The following is a 6,527-nucleotide window of genomic DNA, read 5'->3' on the forward strand; positions in this document are numbered from 1 at the left end:
TATCTCATTACATTTATAGTTATCCATGTGCTCTTTTCCTGCCATTTCTTTTTATTTAATTTTTCCCATAAATATATACCTCTGAGGCACCTATAGCTACAGTATATGGCTATTTTGAAGTTCTTGTCTTGTTATTTCTGTGCTGTTCAATTCTGTAGTTATTACATGTTATTGACTGAACACTGCGAGTAAGAATCCTATGTATTGATGTTCAGAAGTCAAAGAATTTTGAATCTTGACGGGGGGATCCATACTGAAGCGCACGGTGGAAGTCACGGATATTTGTGTGCTCCGTCTTACAGCTGCGCTTATCGCCAGTCACATCCAGGCAGCGTTCCGCTTCCTACTCATGTCTGGAAATTCCCGAGTTAATGCGCTGTTCAGTAGGTTGCATTAAAACAAACAGCTTGAGATATGATGTAAGTTCTTTGTATTTTATTTGTAAAAGCGGATTGTCTAACCTGTTTGTAAAATGACACTTAAAAACATTTATTGTATATATTGGGTAAGCATTAAGAATTCCTAATTTCTGATGAAAATTCTGGTTGCCTAGTTTATTTACCTAATTAACACAGCTTTGCAGTTTATATTTCAAAGTAACCCGTGTCATCTGTCTTGACAGGTTTGGTTTATGCAGAACGGATGACTAATGTAGACCACGCATTAGAAAACAGTCACTTCCTTTCAACTGCTGGGAAATTCCAGTAAAGGACGAGGTGATTATTAATCCTGCTGAGTCGGACCGCGGAGGATCGGAGAGCAGGCAGACGGCTCCTTTCACTGCGTCTGCGAGCAGGCGGGCGGCTCCTCCGATTGCTTCTGAGAGCAGGCGGACAGCTCTTCTCACCGAGCAGGCAGACGGCTCTTCTGGCAGCTTTAAAGGTCCGTCTCTGCTAAGAGGGGGTCGCTCCTGATCTATAGTGTACACTGCATAATACTTTAATAGCTGATGGTTTTTATGTGTGAGTGCCATTTCATACGCCTAATTAATGAACGAACTTTCTTTCTATTAATCAGGTTTCTTCGCTCTTTGTGTCCGCGGATGACGGCGTCCTCACAAGACATGGCTCCATTACTGAAGCTGTATGCTATTGGCACAATGCTGTCGCTGGCGGCAGCGATCATCGGCTTGGTTGACTCCGTGGGAGGCCTAATGTATGTTCAAGGACTAGATATGGACAACAACTGGACCGAGAGGAATCCCCCAAAGACTTGTTTAAGGCGCAAGGGTTTCGGATCGTGACGGGGACCTGGGTGTCTATGCGTCCGGACGCCTGCAAATGTTTTCGCTCATCAATCACTGGACAGATTCTTTAATATGCTCATGTGACGAACTTCGTTGTTTTAATGGTGTACAGTATAGCAGTCTTGAGAATATTCATGATCGGCTGGGATCACTTTTGATGATTTCTCACTTCTCTGTTTCACTTTGTGCGCGATTTAATAAAGAATAAAAGTTATAGCCGTGGTCTGAGCTTGTTTCTGCAGTAAATCCTTCATCCTACTGCTTATTTCATGGAGCAGGATCTCCATACTAATATGCTAGCACATCTTTCCAAAACCCCATTCGAAAAAATGCAATCAAAGTAATCGAACTAATGGAAACTGAGAATACGCAGATCTGAATGCTGAATCTGCAGTTGCAATAGGCTACTTGAAAATATAGCGAAATCGAACTTAAGTAGGCCTAAATGTAGCCTAATTCTCCAAACTAATTTCACTCCCCGGTTAAACTAAGTGAACGATTGACCTTTAATCACAATGAGTCCCTGCTAATAACTAAAGAGCCCCCCGGCAACAAAAATTCAGCAGCCATCTACCACCCTGCCCCCTTTGACAAAAAAAAGTCCCATTCGGCACTGTCATTTTTATTAAGACATTTGGAACGATACAAATAAATAATGATGAAATTTCAAACTATATAGCATAAGTATAAAAACGTAAACAAAATAATTTAATGAACACCTAAAAGAATTAACAATGACAAATAAAAAGAAATTGCATTCAAGGCCGTCGGAAATATGAGGGCGGGGGACCCCTTCCCAACAAACAAACAAACAAACAAACAAACAAATAAGTGCGTGCTCGTTATTTTTTTTTATTGTGAATTGACTCGGGTCAATTCGCTGCGCATGCGGAGTTCGAGGACGAAACATATACTTAACAAAGACTTTAATTACCTCCCCTTGTGAAAAAATAGTGTACTAAAGTATATTTACTTAAAAAAAATACAATTATCACAAAAATATTTACTTTCAGCAAAGTCTATTCAGTGTGTTATATCCCAAAAAAATGTACTAATGTGTATTTGATTACATACTTGTATTCAAGTGTGCTTCAGTGTATTTAATTATGTTTAAATGCAAAATATATTTTCTAAAAGTACACAGAAGTATAATGTCAGTGTATTAAAAAAATATGTGTAAAGAGAATGCATTTCTATTACACTTCTAGTGATCAAAGCACACTGTTTACACTTTAGTACACTATTTTTTCACAAGGGTCTGTATCAGACAAAATCATTTTATCACACGGATCAGTTATTTTTAGTTATGTTTAGTGGTGAAACTGTACCCTAAAAGGTGTTAAGTCTTATTTTAAATGATGAAATCTTTCTTCTTTTAAAATATCTTAAAATATTTCTTACATCACATCCTTTCACAATGTGACTGTTACTGTATGTTTCACGATATATACATCGCCCCCAATCCCGATCCCCACCCACTCGCCCGCTGGTCCAAATTTGGTCACCCAATGTCAAACTCCTTCTGACGCCATTGATTGTAGTGCTGCATACAAATATTTAAAAAGAGAATCGAATTATCACACTGTTATCCTTTTGGCTAACAGATATAGCAGTGTTATACGCGCCTGTTTCATCACATGCATATTATACTCACGAAGAGGTTAAACAACCGCACATCTTTATCTTTTGCACGTTTCTTCCTCTTTTTTTTTTTTTATAAACTGAGCACCTGATGGCTCAGACCTTTTCTTATCTATTTGTATTAATTTTGGGGTTAATACATTACCCATCCCTCCACTGTAAACCAAGAGTCAAAACCGAACAAAAAAGTGCAACAGTATGTCTTATAAATGCAACAATAGTATTATAGATTAATCGTGGTTTATTTGGTAGCATGTCGTAGTTTGACTGATTTCTCTAATCGCATTCTAGTACTGTACAAAATTCCCCCGCTCCCTCTACCTCGGGCTTCCTGTGGAGCGAGCTGACGTCACCCTGCCCTGTCCTACTTCTGTGTGGTAGCCTATAGCTCATAGACTAGAATCAGGGCACCCACCATGGGCATCACCGCCATTAAATCTGAGGGGGGCGTGTCCCCCTCACATTTCATAATTATTCGTTTGGACCACCCCACGTTTAACATGAAATATTAGTTTTATGCCAGTGTGTACCCCCCACATTCAAAATGCTTCTGGCGCCCCTGGCACCCACTCTGGCACAGTTCATTGACCCACGCAGTGACGTGATATCATTGATGTGCCATGCAAACAGGAAACAGAAAACCGATTACACAAATGTCGCCGTTCCGCTTTTTTGTTTTGTGGGTGCCCTGTGCCACCTCTGCCAAGATACCACCCTGGGTGGCTGCCCATGTATCCCACACATAAATGCACCAGTCTGGGGTATTATGTTAAAATTTGGGCCCCCGGGCTGGCCCGCATGAAGGCCAGCTACATATCGAACAGGCGGAATGTATGTGTTGAGTAATCCAAAGAGTGATCTTTGAGCGCGTCATGACTGCGCTGGCACCTCACAGCCTGCTGACAGTGACAGCAACATAGATGGAAGGGAGACGTTAGACAACGGTCCCCAGTTACTGATCTCGTTAGACATTGGTTAGGACAATAGCCAGAAATAGAGGAAATACTCTTTACCATCTGCCACATACTGTACTAGCCAGTTGCATTTATCCATTATAGAACAGTTCCATCAGTAAAAAAAATAAAAATAATAAAAATACAAATTTATCTTCCTATAGGTGTCACGTCCTGCCTGATCCTTGTGTTCCTCCCTGGAGTAGCCAGCTGCCATTCGTCTTACCTCTTGTTCCAGCCCTCATGTGTACTTAAAGGACAATTAAGAGAGAGGATGGGTGGGTGTTGTACACTCAGTGATAAAGAAAGTGAAACACCCAGACAGAGTGGTGGAAATTAAATGAATCTGCATGTGATGAAAGGTCATGTGACTGTATCACAATGATTATAATTAATATCAGATCAAATGGACAACAGAGTTGGCAGTATGGACACACTGCTGGTCCCATGTCACTAGGGTGTGGCACCTCCCCCCCCAGGCCTGGATACATGCGGCGATACAGTCGCTGTATGCTCTCCTGCGGCAGGTCGGCCCGTGAGATCCTGCAGATTGGCATTGGGTCACTGGGTCTGAGTTGATGTCCGAGCTGATCCCACACATGTTTGAATGGGGAAAGATCGGGGGACCTGGCTGGCCACAGGAGGACCTCAGCATGACGCAGTCAGTCCATAGACACGTGCCATGTGTGGATGGACATTGTCTTGTTGAAAGACTGTACCAGGGTGCTGTCTCAGGAGGGGTAAGACATGAGGACACAGGATGTCACTGCCGTAGCGCTGTACCGTCAGGGTCCCTGATTCACTACCAGAGATGACCTGAAGTCATAGCCTATGGCTCCCCACACCATGATGTCATACCCTATGGCTCCCCACACCATGATGTCATACCCTATGGCTCCCCACACCATGATGTCACACCCTATGGCTCCCCACACCATGATGTCATACCCTATGGCTCCCCACACCATGATGCCAGAAGTAACGCCAGAGTGTCTCTCCACCACCAGGCCTCATGCAAACCTACAATGGAACCCCTATCAAACTCTGTCAAGTGCTAGTAATGCTGTCTAATGCGTCTGAGGCATCAACTGTGTCTGATGACTAAACATGCCAGCTCCTTGCAAATCAATTCATTTACACACCCATCAATGGTCTGTACATGTACCAAATTACATCCAAATCGAACAATTACAATTACTGAAGAATAAATAAAAATATTGTTAAAAAAAGTTTGCCGATGCTGGGGGATGTCCTCCTTGGTAACTTTTGCTGTGGGCGACCTGTCTCCCCAGTCCCCCCAGTCCCACCAACTCCTCTACTGGAAAAGATGGTAAGACCTGTGCTTGAGAGATGGAAAGGACGTCAGGTTAAACACAGTTATGCAGTGTTGTGAGGGTAAGTGACCATCAGGTGGCAGCGTCAGCTGTGGAAAAAGAATCACAAACTCTTTGCACAGCTGAGAAAAGAGTGAATGACAGAAAGTAGCCAGTCTGCACGTTGGGCATCTGTACAGGGAACAGACAATGTGTTGCACTCACTTGGCCACAATTAAATTGCGTGGGGCACACAAAGACCTGACAGGTAGAACAATCAGTCTCTGGTGGCTTTTCTGTAAAAGCATGGATTACCAGGACACACTTGCAAGAACATCTGCAATAGTTACATCAAGAACAATGTAAATAATTCACTTGTGGAATAATTTGATTTCCATAAGGTAAATTATATAGCCAGATTTTTTTGTTCATCAGATATTCATGAATAGACTTTGCTTGAACTGAGAGGGTAGTTTGGACTGAGGTGGATGTATGATCATTTATTGCTCAGTGCACTGCAAATTCTACCCCAGGTCTGGAATACATATTTATGAAGAACAAGGTATTTGTGATTTTACAGTCAAACCACTACAGAATTGGTTCCATCAATTCCCAAATCAGTCTGACTGATTAGTGTTACCCACAATCGACTTGGTCGAAGACTAAGACGTTATTGAAATATTTATTTATAGTTTTTTCATAAACTGGGGAAGACCATGAAAAGAACAAAGAGTCACAGCTGTTGGTGTCACTGAGAGAAGGACAGGATCAGGTTACGGTCACCCCCAGGTCAATGCCGCTTCTCTCCGGGATCCTGGGATGGAGCGAGACTCTGCAAGGCTCCTAAGAGGCTTTTAGAGGTCAGTCGCTTGGAAACTGTCACAAGCAGTCAGTCACCTGCAGAAGTCATTGAGAGACCCCCCCCCAATTACTGTAGCAGCACAGCCACCATTGTTGCCCTGGCTGTGACTCCTTAAGCCGAATCCTTAAACGGGGAGGCCCCCTGACTGAGGAGGGGGGGCACTCAGCTGTTGGACTGCTGGTGGATTTAGGTACGGGTGACATGGGAGGCTGCCCAGGGCGTCCACACAAAAAACATCGGAATGGTGACATCTGCTCAATCGGCTTTCTATCGCTCATCTGCATATCACATCAGTGATGTCACCCATTAACCATGTCGGAGGGGGTGCCCTGACTGTAGTGTATGAGCTATAGGCTACCACTCAGAAGTAGGATATGGGGAGGGGCCACAAGAAGCCCGAGGTAGGGGCAGCGGGGGAATCTGTCAAACAGCGCGTCTTGAATTTTGTACAGTACTAAGGAGATTAGTAAAATCAGTCATGCTGTGAAATGTCTGTATATCATGGAGAGCAA

General features: G+C 43.1%; 1 long non-coding RNA gene across 2 annotated transcripts; it reads left to right on the forward strand.

The window, feature by feature from the left end:
- Nucleotides 1-311: 311 nt before the first annotated feature.
- Nucleotides 312-1,460, forward strand: LOC111836016 (uncharacterized). Of its 2 annotated transcripts, none has more exons than XR_002836327.2 (3): nt 312-419; nt 623-882; nt 1,018-1,460. It is a non-coding gene; the product is annotated as an uncharacterized lncRNA (long non-coding RNA). The 2 variants fall into 2 exon arrangements; XR_002836328.2 differs by having other exon boundaries at nt 398-505.
- Nucleotides 1,461-6,527: the final 5,067 nt, after the last annotated feature.

This window comes from Paramormyrops kingsleyae, chromosome 3, assembly GCF_048594095.1.
Source record: "Paramormyrops kingsleyae isolate MSU_618 chromosome 3, PKINGS_0.4, whole genome shotgun sequence".
NCBI classification, from domain to species: Eukaryota; Metazoa; Chordata; class Actinopteri; order Osteoglossiformes; family Mormyridae; genus Paramormyrops; species Paramormyrops kingsleyae.